The 21,035-nt window shown below is 44.6% G+C and overlaps 1 protein-coding gene across 4 annotated transcripts in view; it reads left to right on the top strand.

The window, feature by feature from the left end:
- The window catches only part of TMEM266 (transmembrane protein 266), a 123,919-nt gene that overhangs the window by 18,995 nt on the left and 83,889 nt on the right, over positions 1-21,035 (top strand). For 2 of the 4 annotated variants that reach the window (XM_084640421.1, XM_084640423.1), the window contains 2 exons: positions 442-662; positions 17,391-17,456. The gene's annotated coding sequence lies outside the window, so the exon portion shown is untranslated. The remainder of the gene's footprint in view (positions 1-441; positions 663-17,390; positions 17,457-21,035) is intronic. The other 2 variants (XM_084640422.1, XM_084640424.1) reach the window with 1 other exon arrangement.

Raw genomic sequence — 21,035 nt, 5'->3', positions numbered from 1 at the left:
GACCTAGTCCTGTGGGTGAACATTCATGCTCACTTGAAAAATTGAGAGTCCACAGACAAAATACTGTGACCTGGATTAAAAAATATTATTGCCAGGAGAATAGTGGACTTGTCCCAGTGGTGATCTGTTGGTGCAGGAAGAATATCTTTCTGAAGGAGGTACTCCAGTCCCTGGTCACCCTAATTATGGATGTGACTCTCCTAGGCTATAGGGAAGAAACAAGACAAAACAATACAGTACAGTTGATCCAAAAGAAAAGTAAAAAAAAAAAATAATTATATTAATGTAGTAAATATGAGGCTATTTCATCTGTCTTTTCTGGAATTGGAAAGAATGTAAAGGAAATCATGTACTGGTCTAATCAGACAGCCCTTTGCCTTTAGCAGAGAGAAATGAGGTGCAGAAGACCAAGGTCCAAAATCTCTTCTTTGCTTTCTCTAGCAGAGGGGAGGAAAAAATGGAGTAGACCCAGATGTCAGAATGATTGATCTCCCAAGGAAACTCTGAGAGTCCAAACTCCAGGTTTTCACTGTCATGTGCAGAAATCACCAACAAAAGCCTGATCACCTCTGCTGACCTTGGCAGAAATAAAGCTGCTCTCCTCCAGACACTTTGTGCATTCCAAGCAATGGGAATGTCAGGACAGATGGGCTTTATTTCAGGTAAATATTGTGTATTTAGAGGGGTTGGATTGACTTTGTGGGAGTTGGGCTTGGTAACCTTGCTTTGCCTTGAATAGAGGAAGGGGAAAGAAGGGATTCGCCATCACAGAAAATAAGCTGATTCATAATGATGATCAGGTTCAGTATATGACCCTTATACACTATTTTTTCTTCCTCTCTATCTTGGGCAACAAGACTTGACTGATGGCTTAACTTTAAATTACTGTTTCATCATACCCTTGCTAAGAGATCCTTCCCATTCATTACTGAAGGAACCACCCATCTGCTCACAGGGATCATTATGAAATAAGCAAGGGAGGAAATGTATGGCAAGGGCTAATCAAATTTATGATATGAAGCCACCTGCTGACCTAGTCTCCTGTCATGGCATTTAGGTTGGTGGTATTTGAACTGCCAATCATCCCATAATATAATCTCAAAATAAAAGGAGGGTCTGGAAGTTAGTAGTGGCCTTGTATTAGAGTTGACCTGTGGCATATTCAAGGAGACTGGTGACATTTTTATCCCTCTTTTTAGATTTTGTCTCTGTGGTTTTTGTTTTTGGTGTGTATGTGTGTGTATATACACTTAAACCAGTTCTAGGATTTATGCACTGGCCCATGTTGCCTTTTTGATAATTATTGTTTTCAGTTGTATTTTGGTTAATGCTCAGAGGCCCTTTATTAGAAATAAGCACCTAATAACTAAAAATCTAGTAATAGATAGTAATGCTGTGCAACTGGTTGTCCAGTAAATTGTAGCACACATTTTCTTCACAGACTTTTTACTTTATTTGACTGCTAGAAGCTGGGACTGGATGACAGGGGACAGATCACTTGTTAATTGTCCTGTCGTGTTCAGTCCCTCAGAAGCATCAGGTACTGGCCACTGACAGAAGGCAGGATACTGGGCTAGATGGACCATTGGTCTGACCCAGTATGGTCATTCTTATGTTCCATTTGGATTACTTAGTGTAAATCTCAACACTAACATTATAAAATGTACACGTCTGAGATGGCTACACTATTACAGCTAGTATGGGAAAAGGGATATTTGTTTTATTTTAAATGATTGTGTGCAGTATAGATGGAATTTTCACATAGAAGTATTTGAGAAAGCCCATACTAGAAGATCTGAGTCTTGATCCTGCAGTATTCAAGCCTGCAAAATGCCCATCAAAGTCAGCCCTGCCAGGGGTACTCAAACTCATTTACAGTGTAAGTTCTTATTTTGAAAACATTGTCTTGTGGACCACTTCTCTACCATTCATGATTGTATGACATCTTTGTGGTAACTACAGCAAATGCTTATGTGGAGAAGTAACATTAAAAGTGTGTCTGTATGTGTGAGAGAGAGTGAGTGTTAGTCAGTCAGTCAGTTGTTGCAGGGGAAATCAGAGAAGCCAGCATTTTGTGACCAACCAGCTCTCAGAGGCCTATCAGCAGTCCCCAGTTTGAGACCCCAGTTTGAGAACTTCTGGACAACAGAATCCACCTCTTGAACTTTCATTGGTTAGTTCTCTGGTCTGTCAGCCACTGAGTGTATCTTTGGATTCTTGAGTAATCCTACCATGTGTTGAAGGATGCAGAATCTGTAGTCTTAGTCACTATTTTTCAGTATCTGGAAAAAGTTAGTTCTTGAGCTCCAAAGTTAAACAAACAGATAATTTGACTTGTTCAGCTATGTTTTTACTTTAAAAGTCATACACACCATCTAGTGATGATAGTGCTCTGGGAAGGGCACGACAGCGGCTTAAAGCTTTAGCCTTATGGCCATATTCTGCTCTTACATGCTCTGATGTAAGTTCAATAACTCCACTGTCTCCTGGTATGAGAGAGAGCAGAGTTTATCCCCTTGTCAGGAATATATTTTAGAATGCCACATTTTCTTACCCTAAGAATGAAAGCCTTTGACAATCAATATGACTGATTGTGTTTTGGACCATTTCTTTTCCTTTAGCAAAGCAACAATCAAGTTAAAACAGACAGGAAAAACAGATCTGTGTAGCTTCTCACATTTGTATGGCCCATACAATATCCTCCTTTCTGCAGAATGAAGGGAGGCACTTGTAGTAACTTGCTACAAAATGAGTCAGGCAACAGCTTATGTGGGTGAGAACAGCCTGAGTGGCATGCTTCCAGTGTGACATACATCATAATCACATATAGCACAGGAGTTCCTCAGGGCTCTTGAAATGAGGCATGTCAAGGCTCAAGGTGGTTTGAGCTGGCCTCAGCACCACAGAGTCATGCTCCATATCCTATCCACAAACCAGCATGTGAAGTAGTAGCAAAATAATTGTATGTGAATGCTGCTAGAGCTTGAACTAACTGTTCTGTAGCCTCAAAATCCCTTCAGAGGTTGAAAGCATTTGGCTGTTCAGAAAGGACCAGTTGTGTTGACTTTTCCTGATGGGCCTTGGCTAGGGTTGCCAAGCATCTGGTTTTTGACTGGAACACCCGGTCAAAAAGAGACACTGGCGGCTCTGGTCAGCACCACTGACCGACCATTAAAAGTCCAGTCAGCAGCACAGTGGGGCTAAGGCAGGCTCCCTGCCTGCCCTGGCTCTGCATAGCTCCCCGGTAGCAGCCGCCATGTCTGACCCCTAGGCGCGGGGCAATCAGTGAAGCTTTGCCTGCTGCCCCTGCGCCAGCTCCTCAGCTCCCATTGGCCAGGAAGCGCAGCTAATGAGAGCTGCGGGGGCGGTGCCTGCACATGCAGGCAGCACACACCCGTGCAGAGCTGCCTGGCCGTACCTCCATCTAGCTGCTTCTGGGAGCAGCATGGAGCTAAGGCAGGCAGGGAGCCTGCCTTAGCCCCGCTGTGCCATCAACAAGGAGCTGCCTGAGGTAAGTGCCACACGGCCAGAGCCCAAACCCCCTCCCGCACCCCAACCCCCTGCCGCAGGTCAGAACCCCCTCCCGCACTCTAACTCCCTTCCAGACCCCAGACCTCCACCTGCACCCCAACCCCCTACCCCAGGTCGGAACCCCTTCCTGCACCCTAACTCCCTGCCAGATTGCGAACCCCCACCAGCATCCCATCTCCCAGCCCCAGGTTGGAACCACCTCCCTCACACTAACTTCCTCCCAGACCCTGCACCCCCACCCGCACCCCAAACTCCTGCTCCAAACTCCTGTCGGAATCCCGTCCCGTACCCAAACTCCCTCCCAGAGCCCGCACCCCCACCCCCACCCAGCACTCTCTACCACAGCCCTGAGCCCCCTCCTGCACCCAAACTCCATCCCAGAGCCTGCACCCCACAACCTCCTCCTGCACCTGCATCCCCTAACCCAGCCCTGAGCCCCCTCCCACACCCAAACTCCCTCCTGGAGCCCGCACCCCCTCCGCACTCCAACCCCCTGTCCCAGCCCTGAGACTGCTTCTGTACACCAAATCCCTTGGCCCCAGTCTGTAGCCCCCTCCTGTACCCCAAACCCCTCATACCCAGCTCCACCCCAAAGCCTGCACCCCCAGCTGGAGCCCTCCCCCCTTCCCACACCCCAACTCTCTTCCCCAGCCCAGTGAAAGTGAGTGAGGGTGTGGGAGAGCGAGCGACGGAGGGAGGGGGCTGGAGTGAGTGGGGACGGGACCTCAGAAAAGTGGCAGGGGAAGGGTGGGGCCTCGGGAAAGGGGTGGGGCAAGGGTATTCAGTTTTGTGCAGTTAGAAAGTTGGCAACCCTGTCCTTGGCCTCCTTGAATTTGGCAAATCCCATTCCCAGTCCTGTGGACACTGCTGCCATCTATTCCTCTGACAACAATGGCATGGCATTTTCTATGTGTAGGGGGATGGTGTGTCCATGTCACTGGATTATTAAAGAAAGTTTGTGTTCATTTAAAAAGGCATACCTGCCAGAAAAACCTTTTCTGTACAATTGAGGGTCTAAGTCCAATTCTTGACAAAATTGATGGGTCCTGAAAAAAAACTCATACCTGTTCTTTATTTCCCATGCCATCAATTGCTCCTCCTTCAAATTCTTCACCATATCTTCAGTGTCATTCACACAAGGTGCGCTATCTTATAAATATATAATAATTTAATGGAACTATCAAGATGTACAGATTTTCCAAACTTGAGTAACTATGTCATCATATTGCTGAAACCTTTGTCTAAAATTAGATTGTGAGCTCTTTGGAGCAGGGCCTAGGTCATTTAAAAGAAATTGCTCTGTAAAGTACCTAGCACATTTTTGTGTGCTGTATAAATAATAAAAGTGTGCCCCAATTTTTCTAGCCCAGAGAGATTAGCTATTGAAATCTTAAAAATCATATAATTTTGCTTGTTCCTCTTGCACTTTCCTCCATTTAATCCTGTCATAGTTCTAGCAGCTGAGATCTCTGACAGCTATTACTGGAAACAAATGAAAGCCTGGAATCCCCGGTTTTTCAAAGGGTATAAAACATGAGTTCCTGAGCTGTCAGTTGCTAAAATCATGTCTGAATTAAGTATGCTTGTTTGTTGAGAGTGAGGGCTGGTGCAAATAATTGGAATCATGTGTTTTTTTTAAAGGACTCGTATCTCATGAACTGTAAAGAATAGACAGGAATGATCGCAAGATATCAGACTTAAAACTGTCACTGAACGCTTGATCTAACAGTACGTTGTTGGCAGTATGCCAGGACCTACTGTAGCAAGTTCCTGATTTCAGGCCAGTATAACTTTAATTCTGTGCATGTATCCTTGTTTTATTGGAGACATTTTATTGATTTTGCTGTTCCTTATTTTTGTAATTGAAACAAGTCTTTAAAACAAAATTACTTAGTCGTTTTGGTGAACAGAAGATTTCATATATACTCCCAGTAAGGAATATACTGAGACTGCAGGTTTCGCTTTTTCTTAGGAGGCAGCATGGTATAGCACAGTGGTTTTCAACCTTTTTTAATTTGCAGACCCCAAAAAAATTTTTAATGGAGGTGTGGACCACTTTGGAAATCTTAGGCATAGCCTCAGTTGAAAACCACTGTTCTATGGTAACAAGAATCGTTCACAGAACCTTTCAATATAGTCTGCAAACCCCTAGGGGGTCCATGGACCACAGGTTGAAAACCACTGGTGTAGCAGATTGGCATGGGCAGGGAGCCAGGAACACAATAGTTCTAATCCCAACTCTGGTACTGACTTTTTGCATGGCTTTGGGTTTTGTTTCTAGATTCTAATTAGTGCGGAGGGTCTCAAACTGTGGTCCGTGGACCACCAGTGGTCCACAAGCTCCCTTCAGGTGGTCCGCAGATAGTTCTTGCTAAGGTGCATGCGTGGGAGGTCACACACAAGAGAATGAAGGGCCACACACCTAATTAGTGGAGCTGCGCAGGCATGGCTCCACTAATTAGTTGCCTGAACCCTGGAGAAGACACACATGTAAGGTGAAGTGGTGGCCTTGGGGGGAATAGGTGGTAGGTGGGAGGGGGCTGTGGAGTGAGAAGAGAGGATGGGAGAAATTTGGGATGTGAAGGGCTGCGGCAGCCAGAGAAAGAGGCAACTTTCCCCAGCTCCAGGGCTGCAGCTGCTGGGGAGAGAGTGCCATCCTTCCCAGCCTCAGGTCTATGGCTGCTGCAGCTGCTTCCCAGCCCCAGCTTGGGGGCTGCTGCGGCGGGGTAGAGAGGGCACATCCATCACATTAGAAAGGTAAGACTACTGATATTAAAATATGAGTTGTGTGCTTTTATTTGTAGAACAAAAAACGTTAATTATTATTGTTTTTTTATATAGCGCTTTTATCCAAAGCGCTTTACAATAGTTAGCTAATAGGACAAACAACATTTGGAAATATTATTAAGTGATCCGCTGAGACCCTCGGCAATTTTCAAGTGGTCCGCAAAAAAAAAAAGTTTGAGAACCACTGAATTAGTGGATGGGTGCAGTTTAGAGGCCATCACCACCCAGACACTAGATTTTATGAATAGTGATTATTGAAAATCAAATTTAATCTTCTGATCTCAAGAAGGGATCTTCTGATCTCAAGAAATCAGCCACATAGCCAGGTCAATATATAACTCAGATCTACCCAATAATCACGCTGCTGCCAATCCTTTAGTAACTAAAATCTAAAGGTTTATTATAAGAAAAAAGAAGAAGAGAGTTACAAATGGTTAATAGATCATTACATACAAGAATGGCAATGTTCTTATACCAGGTTTGTAGCAGTGACGTTATAGACTGCTGGCTTGTAAAGTCTCTGGTAACTTTCAAAAGATTGGAAGGTCCTCAGCCCATAGTTCAAATATGCTCCTTTTAGTCGTAAGTCCACAGTCCAGAGAATCAGAGCAGGAAAGAGAAAACATGGAGATGATTCAAGCGTCTTTTATACCCTCTGCCATGTGCTTGGAACATTACTGTCCCTAAATTAAGCTCACACATTACAATTTGTGGAAAATTATTACTGGCACAAGAAGGAGTCCAGGGTCAGATGAGCATGTCACATGCCCTTACATGTCTTGCTGACTCACAGGGGCCACTTGGAAGCTAAGGCGCCTTCAGAAAGAGACATCTGGACAGAATGAGTTTCTTCTATGGCCCATTGTGAGAGTTAATTGCCTTTGGTGGGCCATCAACACAAAGCTGTCTGGCTTCAATGTAGATTTTACCTAGTGGGAGTTACCCCAGGAACAAAGACATTTGGAATACAAATCTATAGCCAATATTCATAACTTCAGATACATAAATGATACATGCATTTAAACAGGATAATCATCTTTAGTGAATCATAATTTTTCCATTGGCAACTTACGTGACATACTTTGTACGAGTTTTGTTGCAATTGTCAAATAGTGGGAATAGTAATGAGATAAATGGTCATATATCAATCATACAACATCCTGAATAGAATCTGTTTACATCAGATTTCCTCGTATGTGACACTACCACAAATGCAACCAGTGGAAGAGCCCAAACTAATCCCCTTGTTTAAAAGAAGGACAGCTGGTGGTAGGTTATTGAAAGGTAGGATGAGCCAATGGTTAGGGCACTAACCTAGGATTTAGGAGACCTGGGTTCAATTCTCTTCTCTGCCACAAACTTCCCATGTGACCTTGGGCAAGTCACTTAGTCTGTATGTTCCTAGTGCCCCATCTGTAAAATGGGGATAATAATACCTAACAGGGGTGTTGTGAAGATAAAAACATTAAAGAGTGTGATGCATTCTGAGATCTACTGATGAAAAGCACTATTTAAGAAATACATGGTGATATTGTTATTATTTTCTGGTACATCCTTCCCCTCGTCTGTCATCCTCTGAATTTGCCTATATATTTTTGTGGTATTTGGAGTGGGTGGGGTTTGAAGGATCTAATGGTTGGACAGGGATGGTTGTTTTAGTTGCATAGGTGATCTGATGGGATGAAGTTGGTGGACTGGACTTTTTTTTATTCTTTCAGTTAAGGATTTGTGTCCTCCCTGTGTGTATGGAGTTTTGTACAAAACTTCTAAAACTAGGGGTAGGTATTTTAAACATAAATGTGAAGAAATAAATTATCCATAGTTATTTGCATTGTTGATGTATCCTTGTTGATCCCAGGATCTAAGAGTGACAAGGTAGGTGAGGAAATATCTTTTATTGGTCCAAAAAAAGATATTACCTCTCTTACCTTGTCTCTCTCAAGATATAAATAATACATTTTGAAAGCTTTACTCCACCTTGCAGGAAAAAGAAAAGAAAAAAGTACCCTTTATTTTCTGTGCTTTCTTAAACTATTGCTTTCCGGTGCTTCAGTAATCCTCTTTTATATTCTACCTAAAATAACTAATGAATCAGTTAACTCCAGTCAAATAAGTTCTGAAAACCCATTACACATCAATTAGTGAAATGTACTGCTGACATTCCAGTTACATAGAAAATCAATAATTATTTTAATATTTCAGTTCCATTGCAGAGAAAAATTAGAGCCTCTCGTCTCCAAAATACAATTCAGATACAGAAACTTAATGATTAGCAACTAAAGTGATTTTAAAAAAAGTGTAATTACCTAATTAAACTCCAAAATATCTACTTTAATTGTCCGCTATAAGAGAGGAATGGAAGACAAATTAAAATTTTGTGCAGCAGACATATTGTAAGAGGAAATATTCTTCACAGAGCCATATCTCAGACCATACTTGTGCTTAGACTAAAGGTAACTGTGGATATTAGCCCTTTACATCTGCATAGTTCAGCTTTGCACCGGGTCACCATACCCTTACTATGGTTGGTGAAGAGGGTGGCGGTTCTTCTCCCTGGCCCCTGGAGCAAGGTTCTGAGCCATTATGTGGGGTGGTGAGCTCATGCAAATGTGCTCCCTGCTGCCCCTTCCCATCACAAGTGGCTTTTTATATAGCCTGTTTGTGCGTCTTGCTGCTCCTCCTCTCTCCTGCAGTACCCTAAAGTTATATAGCAACCTCTGTGGAACTGCTCTGGGAGAAGGAAGGGGGCAAGAGCTGGGTCTCAAAACTAGTTCCTTTCTCCATTCCTCCACCCAAAAAGATCCTAAGTCTCATTCCCAAGTACAAGTATTAGGTATTGACACCCAACTGACTAACAGTGAGCAGGGAAGGAAACTAGACTTCAAAGATGTGCTTTGTATGTGCATTTCCTTCCTGACATAATCTTTCAGAACTCAGCTGGGGTAGAGATGTAAAGTGATCTCCAAGAGTCAGGAAGGAATTTTACCGCCATGTATATTATTGCACATTAGGCCATATAGATAGTGTGGGCTGCTTCACCTTCTGAGGCAGGAGACAAGATTTTGATTAACAATATGCAATATGTGCACCACAATGAAATACAGTAATTGTCTGTGAATTTACAAACTAAGCCACCAGGCTATTTGTCACTAAAAACTAAAACTACAGGGAGTTATTTTGGATTTGGGAGAAGATCAGTGTATTTCATATTAATAGGCTGACCATGTGCCATTATGCAGTTGCCATTAAGATATACAGTAAAACTACAAATTCATTCAAATTAAATGTATCCTTGCTGGAAAGGTGCCCATAGCATTTATGAAAGATGACGGAACCTAGCTATTTTTCAATAGCAGCAAGTTTCTGTTGTAGTGTAGTGTTTTTTAATGTAAAACCTTCACTTCTAGATATTTAATTTGACTTCCTTGTACCAGTTTATAAAGAGAAGAATTTGAAAGCCTCGTCATAATTCAAAAACACTGCTGCACACAGTGTTGGAACACACTTCAGTATTCAGTCTACCAGTGCAATTTTTTAACTTTTGTTTTTATAAATTTCCAAATATGTTTAACAATACAGCTCTGCATGGGGGGAGAGAGTGTAGTCCAACATTTAGAAGAGTGGACTTGGTATGCGGATATTTGGGTATATTCATAGCTGTGCTCCATCCTCAGTGTATGACACTGAGCAAAAGTCAGCCTTTGTCTCGTTTCCTGTCTGTAATATGAATATTTTATTTAATTGCCTCTCATGGATGGGCTTTGTTAAAATGTATTCAGACGCAGGGAACTATATAAGTGCAAAATAGTGTGTGTTTATTTTTGGGTTTTATGCATTTATTTTCTATCCTAATGGTAATGCTCTGAGCCTTCCATGTGGGAACAGAGTATTGCTCGTTGTTTGAGATTTACTGCTCTGGAAAATTAACGAGCAATACTGATGGTCTCCAAAGGAGTTCCGGTCCAGGAGGATGGTGCATATGACTTGGGTTTACAGGAGTGAGGGATTTTAATTGATGGAAGTGGGAGTGCACAAGGTTCCAACAGGACTGAAGTGTCCCTTGGAATAAAAAGAACACAAAAAGCAACCTCAACATTTCATTAACCTTAGAAAACATGAATAAAATCCTGGCTCCATTGAAATCAATGAGATCTTTGCTGTGGACTTCAATGAGACCAGGATTTTCACCTCAGATGTACAGTTAACTGTTTCTAAAAAATAAGTATGAGAATACTTAAAAAGTTAAGCAGAGAAGTTAAGCAACCCAGAACTGTAGGTAAAACTTCTGTGTGAGAAAAAATAGGAGCAGTCTAGCATAACAAAACATGGCTTTTCTATGAAATCCTCTTTACCTTAGTACCCCCTCCAAACACTGACTAGGCTTACCTTGATTAACTTGTGAGAGCTGCCGAGATCTCAAGACATGGTTGCCAGCTAGTGACTTTTCTTAGTAATTTGAATTCCCTGGATCACCAGGGAATGAGCTAAGGCAGGGGTGGGCAAACTTTTTGGCCCGAGGGCCACATTGGGGTTGCAAAACTGTAGGAGGGCTGGGTAGGGAAGGCTATGCGTCCCCAAACAGCCTGGTCCCCGCTCCCTATCTGCCCCTCCCACTTCCCACCCCCTGTCTGCCCCCCTCAGAATCCCCAACCTATCCACCCACCTGCTCCCTGTCCCCTGACTGCCCCGATACATATCCATCCCCTCACTCCCTGACAGGCCCCCCGGAAGTCCCACCCCCTATCAAACCCCCCCTGCTCTCTGACCCCTGACCACTACCACCCCGAACCTCCGCCCCATCCAACCACCCCCTGTTCCCTGTCTCTGACTGCCCCACGGAACCTCCTGCCCCTTATCCAATCCACCCCACTCCCCACCCCCTTACCATGCCGCTCAGAGCAGCAGGAACTCACAGCCACACTGCCTGCACTCCCCGGCAGGAGCAGCGGGCCAGAGAAATCAAACGGATGCTCCGGGACAGAGCCCCAGACATGCTGCTTCTACACTGAGCTGCATGCAATTCTAAGGGGGGCCGCCACCACTACCCCACCCCGGTCCATGGACTCCAATGATGGGGTACTCTCATCCATGCCTGAGGGTTTTGCGGACTGGGAGGAGGAGGACGAGCTTGAGGAGAGCACACAGTACACCGTTCTCCCCGACAGCCAGGATCTTTTTATCACCCTAACTGAAATACCCTCCCAACCTAACCAAGCTGGAGAAGGGACCTCTGGTGAGTTTACCTTTTTAAATATAATACATATTATAAAAGCAAACGTTTTTTAATGATTAAGTAGCCCTGAGGACATGGGATGCATTCATGGCCAGTACAGCTACTGGAAAAGTCTGTTAATGTGTCTGGGGATGGAGTGGAAATCCTTCAGGGACATCTCCATGAAGCTCTCCTAGAGGTACTCTAAAAGCCTTTGCAGAAGGTTTCTGGGGAGAGCAGCCTTATTCCGTCCTCCATGGTAGGACACTTTACCACGCCATGCTAGTAGCAAGTAATCTGGTATCATTGCATGACAAAGCCTGGCAGCGTATGGTCCCGGTGTTTGCTGGCATTCAAGCAACATCCGTTCTTGATCTCTCTGTGTTATTCTCAGGAGAGTGATATCGTTCATGGTAACCTGGTTGAAATAGGGGAATTTAATTAAGGGGACATTCAGAGGTGGCCATGCCTGCTCGGCTGTTTGTCTGTGGCTGAAAATAAATCCTCCCCGCAGCTAGCCACGTGGTGAGGGAGAGGGGGGAAAAGAGGAGCCTTGGTGCTGAGCTGTTCACGTTTGGCTAGCAAGGATCTTCCCTGATACCAGTCACACAGTGGGGTGAGGGGTAAAGCAATCATCCCAGAGAATTGGATGGGGGAGAGGGGGGTTAGTTTGGTTTCTGCTGCTGCACGTTAACAGGAAAACCTCAGCACTAAATGGCCAACTCAACGTGTTTTGCTTGGTATGGGAGTGGAGGGCGCTGCTGTTCTGAAGGCTGCAGAAGCCAAAAGACTACGGCTTACCATGGCCGACTGCAAGCCAAATTCTGTTGCCCGGCACTGCGTGTGTGATCTCTAACACCAAAGCCGCAGGCACTCAATAGAAGATGCAAACTGTTACCTTGTACCAAAATCACATGTGCTATGTAATGTGAATAGTGTTGTTCATCGTGAAAGAGTATAGCCATTGTTCTGTAAAATGTATCTTTTTAAATACTTCACTCCCTTTTTTTCCTCCAGCAGCTGCAAATGTTTCAAGCCTCCCTCCTCCGTCCCAAAGGCTATCTCAGATAAGGCGGCGAAAAAAAATGCACGTGCGATGAAATGTTCTCTGAGCTCATGCAGTCATCCGGCACTGACAGAGCTCAGCAGAATGTGTGGAGGGACACAATAGCAGAGTACAGGAAAGTGGCTGATGAACGTGAGGAGAGGTGGCGGCAGGAAGATCAGAGGAGGCATGAGGCAATGCTGGGGCTGCTGCGGGATCAAACAGGCATGCTCCGGCATCTGGTGGAGGTTCATGAACAGCAGCAGGATCACAGACTGCCGCTGCACCCCCTGTTTAACCGCCATCCCTCCTCCCCAAGTTCCATAGCCTCCTCACCCAGATGCCCAAGAACGCGGCGGGGGAGGCTCCGGGCACCCAACCACTCCACCCCAGTGGACAGCCCAAGCAACAGAAGGCTGTCATTCAAGAAGTTTTAAAGTGGCCTTTTCCTTCCCTCCTCCCACACCCCACCCAGGCTACCTTGTGAGTTATCTCCCTATTTTTATAATCAATTAATAAAGAACACATGATTTTTAAACGATAGTGACTATTTCCTTTGCAAGCAAGCTGTGATCGAAGGGGGGAGGGCGGGTGGCTTACAGGGAATTTAGAGGCAACCAAGGGGGTGGGTTTTCATCAAGGAGAAACAAACAGAAGCGTCACGCAGTACCCTGGCCAGTCGTGAAACTGGTTTTCAAAGCTTCTCTGATGCGCAGCACTTCCTGCTGTGCTCTTCTAATCACCCTGGTGTCTGGCTGCATGTATTCAGCTGCCAGGCGATTTGCCTCAACTTTCCACCCCGCCATAAACATCTCCCCCTTACTCTCACAGAGATTGTGGAGCACACAGCAAGCAGCAATAAGAATGGAAATATTGGTCTCGCTGAAGTCTGAGTGAGTCAGTAAACTGCGCCAGCGACCCTTTAAATGTCCAAATGCACACTACCATCATTCTGCACTTGCTCAGCCTATAGTTGAACAGCTCCTTACTACTGTCCAGGGTCCCTGTATACGGCTTCATGAGCCAGGGCATTAAGGGGTAAGCTGGGTCCCCAAGGATAACTATAGGCATTTCAACATCCCCAAGAGTTATTTTCAGGTCTGGGAATTAAATCCCTTCCTGCAGTTGTTTAAACAGATCAGAGTTCCTGAAGATACGAGCGTCATGAACCTTTCCCAGTCATCCCATGTTGATATTGGTGAAACATCTCTTGTGATCCACCAGTGCTTGCAGCACCATTGAAGAGTACCCCTTGTGGTTTATGTACTGGCTGCCCTAGTGGTCCGGTCCCAAGATAAGGATATGCGTTCCGTTTATAGCCCCACCACAATTAGGGAATCCCATTGCAGCAAAGCCATCTAGTATGACCTGCACATTTCCCAGAGTCACTGCCTTTGATAGCAGCAGCTCAATGATTGTGTTGGCTACTTGCATCACCGCAACCCCCACAGTAGATTTGCCCACTCCAAATTGATTACCAACTGACTGGTAGCTGTCCGGCCTTGCAAGCTTCCACAGGGCTTTTGCCACTCACTTGTGAACTGTGAGGGCTGCTCTCATCTTGGTATTCTTGCACTTCAGGGCAGAGGAAAGCAAGTCACAAAGTTCCATGAAAGTGCTCTTACGCATGCAAAAGTTTCGGAGCCACTGGGAATCATCCCAAACCTGCAACGCGATGCAGTCCCACCACTCTGTGCTTGTTTCCCGGGCCCAGAATAGGCGTTCCACGTCATGAGCCTGCCCCAGTAACACCATGATCTCCAAATTCCTGGGGACCGCAGTTTAAGAGAAATCCATGTTCATGTCCTCATCACCGCGCTGCACAATAATTCGCCAGGTGTTTACAATGGTCATAACTGCTGCGGTGAGCTGAACTGGCTCCATGCTTGCCGTGCTATGGCATCTGCTCGGGCAATCCAGGGAAAAGGGCGCAAAATGATTGTCTGGTGTTTCTTTCACAGAGGGAGGGAGGGTTGATGACATTTACCCATAACCACCCACAACAAATTTTTGGCCCCATCAGGCATTGGGAGCTCAGCTCAGAATTCCAATGGGCAGCGGGAACTGCGGGATAGCTACCCACAGTGGACCGCTCGGAATGTCGACGCTTGCCACAGTACTGTGAACGCACACCGCTGAATTAATGTGCTTAGTATGCACTTGACTTTATACAATCTGTTCCCAAAAATCGACTTCTGTAAAATAGGAGTACTTTCGTAGAGTAGACATGGCCTCAGATGGTCACCCATTCTGCTATTAAAACCAGCCCAAACCTGCTAACCTTTAGAAAGATGAGTAAAACCAACTTTTTAAGCATATCATTGCAAATTTTCTGTTATTTACTGAAGCAAAATAAACTACACCTCAGGTGACAGTTTGGAAATTTGAGGGATGATGTGACAATAAGAGGATGCTGTCCCTGAGTAACAGCTCCAGTAGATCCCAATGCTTGCCCTGATTAATAAGCTTATTACTGAGAGAGCTAGTAGTGACCTTGATATTTAGGTTGCCTAACAGTTTCCATTATAAAAAATTCTTCTTAGGCTTTACTTTTTCTAACACCTCTACTATTTGTAGCAGGCCTTTAAAATTCAGCAGAGAGAAAACCCTCAGGTTAGAGAAGTGCCTTTTCTTTGTCGCATGAAATTCTGTTCAGCTTTAGCCAAGTTACGGATGGTTAAAAATCATGATTTTCCCTGCTCTGGTTTGTGTTTTTTCAGGAAAATTTTGGAAGCATGACAAAATAATAACTGAACATAAACATTTGAAAGATTCTGGGTTTATGTGCCATGAAGGTCCCAGAAGTGCAGTGGCATGCACTGCATTGAGAATCCTGGGTTGCTGCTGGAGCAGCAGTAGGGAGTGGCGAGCCATATCGAGCTCCCTCCAACCTTCACCACAACATTATACCTGGCATGTTGCCCCAGAATCCAATCCCCATCCCTCCCTCTCTGAGGGGGCACCAAATTGAGCAGGTGCTCCCCCAATTTCTGGGTTTCTGGGAAAAGACCCAGGCTGGGCTCCCTCCATAAGTGTCCTGGACTAAGTGTACATAGCCCCAGCCCATTCCTCCCCTTTGGAAACACAACATGGGACAGAAGCACTCCAGCTCCCAAGGAGTGGGAAAGGGCTGGACTAGGCTCCCTCCGAACCCTGCACATGGAACCAGAATCCTATTTCCCTACTGCAGATGATAACCTTCTCCTGCTGTTAGCTAATGTTAGGTCCTGTACCTCACGCTGTGCTGCAGTGCTGAAGGTTCAGTGTTCAAACCTTGATAATGATACATAATGAAGGGATTGTTACAGTTGTACATAATAGAATTTATTTTTTCATTTTAAAAACTGGGAAATTACATATAAATAACCTGTGGATATGGATTATGAGATAGTCTTTAATTACATGATCACATACTATTTTTCCACAGCATTCTGATTCATTCTTGGCACAGGATGATCCACAAAGGGGTAGAATTAAGGCTGCATGAGCAGCTGCAAATCGGGCATTTCCCAATGTTTGAGAGCTTGATTTTCCAACCTAAACATCTTTTTTTTAATATATACTTTTCTTTGTAATATAGTACCGCATATACACTTGTTGACCAGTAAAGTCTTCATGATTGCAAAAGCCACCCTTGCTTTCCCTTTCTTTTTAATATGAAACCTTCTGAAATCCCTCTTGTTCCCCTGCAAACTCCTCTGGAATTCCTTACGTTAGAGCTGTCAGAAGGATTAGGAATCTGCAATGTAAACATTTGATGTACGCCAGCCTGTTTCCAAAATGATAACAACATTCATTTACTGTTGATGCCTGATATGTGATATTTTAATATTCACACATTTTTTTCTAAACAGCAGTTTTGTTTTGTTTTTTTCAAAACAAGTGTTCATCTTGTTGGACTACCTACATGCCATGTTTGGGGTTCTAAAAATTGACTTCTCTGAATGCAGCCCTTTTTTTTTTTAAATGTAGTAAGTACAGAAAGCATCTTCTTACACTGAAAACCAACTGCATGGTTTCCTTCAAACGTTCAAAAAGCATTCATTTAGAATGAGAAATATATTTACTAGAGCCCTGATGGTGAGAGTCATGTGTCAAGCCTAACCAATTGTAAGAGGAGATATTCATTTTAAATTTTAAGCCATATCTGTACAGGAGTTGGTGAAAACTCTCTCCGCCACCACAGCATCTACAAAGCCCTAAAGTGCAGAACTGTTTGGGGCAGTGGCCCTGCCAAATCCTAGTTATAGTCTCACGGTTATAAAGTGGAATCTTTTCCAGTTGTGAGGAGTTTATGTTGTTGAAGGAAATTACTTAGATCGGTTACTGAGCCTCTGTTGAGGCAAAGCCGTGTCTTGAGGGACTAAATTCTAAGTCTACTCCACTTGAATTGAGGTCATTGTTGCTCACTGAAGTGGTGACAGAGCTGTAGGCTGTAGTTTATAAACTGGACCCAAGTTTTTCCTGACTGAGGAATGCCAGCAAGGAAGTGTTGTGTTCTCTGTCGGGGAAGATTCTTAGTGCCTCCCTTCAGAAGAGCAGCCTCTAAGAAACATTTTTGAGGCATCACTTGATGTGGAAAATGTTTCCAGCTATGGACCTGTTTTGAACCTTTATTTGGGCCGATTGAGAAGATTACAACAGGGTAAATCAGACAGCCTCCAGAATTCTCAGGGTTTCTTGACTCGATGCAATAGTGTTTCAGGTTTCAGTAAGGTGCATAAATTGCACTAATAGTGCTGGTTAATGATCTTTTCCTGACAGTGAATGAAGGTCACATCCATGCTGATCTTATATTTTTCCTTTTTTTTAAAGCTCTCATCTACCTTCCATGCTGTTGATCATGAAGTTTTTTGACACATCTGTGGTTCATACCCAGAGGTACGTGGAGCCACTCTATTTCTTCCTTTTTTAAAAGATCCTAGAGCTGTACTATTAGGTGATTGATTAACCACTCCCTCCTCTCCTTTGATGACTCCATCCATTTCTCTTTCCCTCTAGGTTTCTAGATAGCTCCATGACTTAATTTATGATTGACTAACAGGCATAGCAAGAATTTTGATGTTTCCATCACTTCCTATTTAACTTTAGAATAGGTATAATTTTCATTCACAGATTGAGATTAGAGCCTAATGTAAAAAAATATTTCCAATGTATGTTCTATTTGTGTAAATGCTTCAAAGTCACCGAGAAGTTGAAAAACGGGAAAATCCTGTAAAACAACCCTTAGCAACCCTGGCATTCACTCCAGCTCTTCATTTACTATTGCTGAATTTATTCGCTTTCAGAGCATGCTTCCAGGGTTCTCCATTCCCCCCCCACCAAGGTTTTGCCAAGGTGGTGTGTGGAGGAATATGAGGATGGGGTGGTGGAGGTTAAATTTTGTTGCTTTGGTCAGGTAAATAGTTCTGGTTTAGATTTTCATTTCCTGTTTGTATTCTTTTGTACAAGAATCTAGAACTGTATTATATGTACTTTTAAAGGAATGTTACTAAATATATAAAACTAAATAACCTGGACTGCGTGCTCTCGATATACAGTGACCTCAGTTCAGCTGCACAGAGCACAAGTGAGCACAGAGTTTGGTCCAAAATGTTTCAACTGCACCTTCCCCTCCCCTCGTCCTTTCTTCTCTCTCTCTCCCTCCCTCTTCTTAGTTCTACAGCGCACACATAGCTTGTTGTATTTGCATATATGTGGTAAGGCTGTGTAATAAAATATCCTGTTTGTAACGAAAAAGTACCAGGGTACAGAGTTTTAAGATTACTCTTGAATTTTTGTGATTACTATCTGTGTGCGCAATATACACACACATTCTTGCACACTTTTTACTCTTATGTATCATCTTTCATCCCAAAGTGCTTTCCAAACTGTAGCGCATACATATAGTCCCCCTGAAATTCAACCACCTCTTGGTTGGCAGGCAACAGGCAGTTAGTGCATTGTATGGCCAATAATATGTAAAGCAATCCATAAAGGTTAACAAAGTAACTCAAACAGGGAAGAGTTCTGGGTAACAGCACCAGCGCAAACTCCTACTCTAGAACCATAGCATATATAATATCCAGGCAGAGCAGACAGGAAATTTTAAGATCTTATCTGAGAAGGACACACAGTGAACTGTATAGAATTTAATTCATCTACCCCAGAAGAATGAAGGGCTAAATCAACCCTACTGAGATTTGAACCTATGATGTCAGGGAGTCTATACATGATAGACATAAACCACTGGCAGAGGGGTACAGGGTTGAGGGAAAGCAGAACCACCATTTTACCCCTGGGAAGAAGGAGGCTGGGCATTCACCTCCCCATTCCCCTGTTACTTGTCCCAAATTTTCTGTACAAGCAGAGGTGTCCAAGAGGTGCTATCATTGTAAGTCCACTGGGCACCTGAGGAATAAGTGTCCCTTGCTGAGTGGAAGCAGGCATCAAGTAACACATGAAGCTGCTACTTCTCCAAGCCACGCTGCGGCCTCTCTCCACACAGGATTTGTAAAGCTTGCTTCCACACAACCAAGCAATGAGCATATGCATGCTGTTAAAATCAATGGTGAAGTGCTTCTTGGATTGAGGGACACATGTGCTGAGATTTCTGTGGTCAGGAGGGACCTGATCCAGGAGAAGGATTTGTAGCCAGGTAAAATGGCAGAAGTAGAACTGGTGGGAGGTTACAAAGTCCTTGCACCTTTAACTAAAGTGACACATGCAAACTAAGTATTTGCAGGCTGAACTGACTTTTGCAACGGTGGCACACAATTTTGTACCATTTCTACTAGGGAATGATTTCTTTAATGTGGCAGAATCTGTCCCAGGGTTGGTTAGCAGTGAGAAAGAATTTTGTGCTAGAAGCCCCGGTGGCGGTGGCGGGGTGGGGGTTGGGTGGTGAAGTCACATGGGCTGCTGGGGGAATAAGAGGGTGTCTCTTAGATTCCTCTGTAGCAGTAAAGAATGCAGCTTTGGGGGCAGGGATGATTGTGGCCAGTTCCTGTAGCCCCGGGGCTCAAGGCAAGTTCCAGAGGGAGGGGCTGGACGGAGTCAGGTCCTGTCTCGCAATCATTTCCCCGGGAGAAGGGAATGTATCACCTTGTTACAGGGGGGCCACCCCAGCCGCTGACTGCCAGGAAGTTGCAGGTCAGCAGGGGGCAGGGCCTGCCTTGGGGTGCACAGAGACATGTGTCCTGAAGGTGGAATTTGGGGTCCTGGTGACCGCTGCGGTGGGAACAGACCCCAAGGACTGTGTAGCTAGAAGCAAGCCCAACCTGAGTGAAAAGGGGGGAATTTTGCTGGCCAGTGAAGGGTCTGTCATAGCTGGTAGCTGTGAGCCCACAGCTGGACCAGGGTCACCTTCCCTTTTGGGGGACACTGGGATGTCTGGCCCAGAGGGGAGCCCAGAGGGGGAACCCCAGACAGAAGGTGAGGGGGGGGCAGAAAGTCCACCCACCTTTTGTAGGGAAGATCTTTCCCAGGAGGAGGGTGAAAAGTCTGCATTTAAAATGCCAGACCCCTCTCCTGTGGATCAGGTTTTAAGAGAAAACTGGGGGTCAGATCTCCGGGAGGGGGAAGTCCATCCAGCTGACCTTTTGGGAACAGAAAGTGGGGTGTCCAAAGGGGTCTTACCAATCCAAAGCACCCCAATGAAAGATGTTGTTCTTGGTATGCGTGTAAGAGATAAAGCTGTCTCTCCAAGACAGGAGGGGAAAAATCTCTGCATGGGTGAAACTTCACAAGGGAGTGAAGTCCAGCCCAGAGAAATTCCAGAGGGAGGGGCCGAGGGCAGGCATGATTGCAGTACACCTTTTCCTTGCCAAAGCCCCAAACCCATGCCTGAATTGAAAGCCTTCTCCAAAGAGGCAGAGGAGTCTGCATCAGAGTGCCTACCAGGGGGCACAAAGAACTGGGAAAATGCGGTAGACACTAAACAAGCTAAATTGTGTGAACAAAATCTGTCCACTGTAGATTTGCTGTTAATCTTGTGTCTTTTACTATTTCATCTATGGGTCAAGACAAAGGAGTTAATACTAGTGGTTAACCCTTTAAAGATGTGGGACAGACCTGATTTGTGGAAGAAATTGTTGTACATGCTAGGGATGGTGACAAGACAGCCCCACAAGCATATTATTTTTCACCCTATACCTGTAAACAGACTGGAAGCTTGGCACAGCAGCAAAAGCATAATAGGCCCATGCTGCTATGTAGAAGGAAGCCAACCTGGTCACCTGCCATATTTGTTATACTTTCTGCACTTCGGGATGGTTTGTTCCTGCGCCCTCAATAAGGCTTCTTTAAAATACAGCCAGTTCTCCTGGACTCCTTGCCTCCTCATATTAGCTTCCCAGGGGATCCTGCCCTTCAGTTCCCTAAGTGAGTCTAAGTCTGCTTTTTGGAGGTCCAGGGTCCATATTTTGCTATTCTCCTTTCTTCCTTTTGTGAGGATCCTGAATTCAACCATCTCATGGTCAC

Source organism: Lepidochelys olivacea, assembly GCF_965140295.1.
Source record: "Lepidochelys olivacea isolate rLepOli2 genome assembly, chromosome: 10".
Lineage (NCBI taxonomy): Eukaryota > Metazoa > Chordata > Testudines > Cheloniidae > Lepidochelys > Lepidochelys olivacea.
This window is presented reverse-complemented; position numbering and strand designations above follow the sequence as displayed.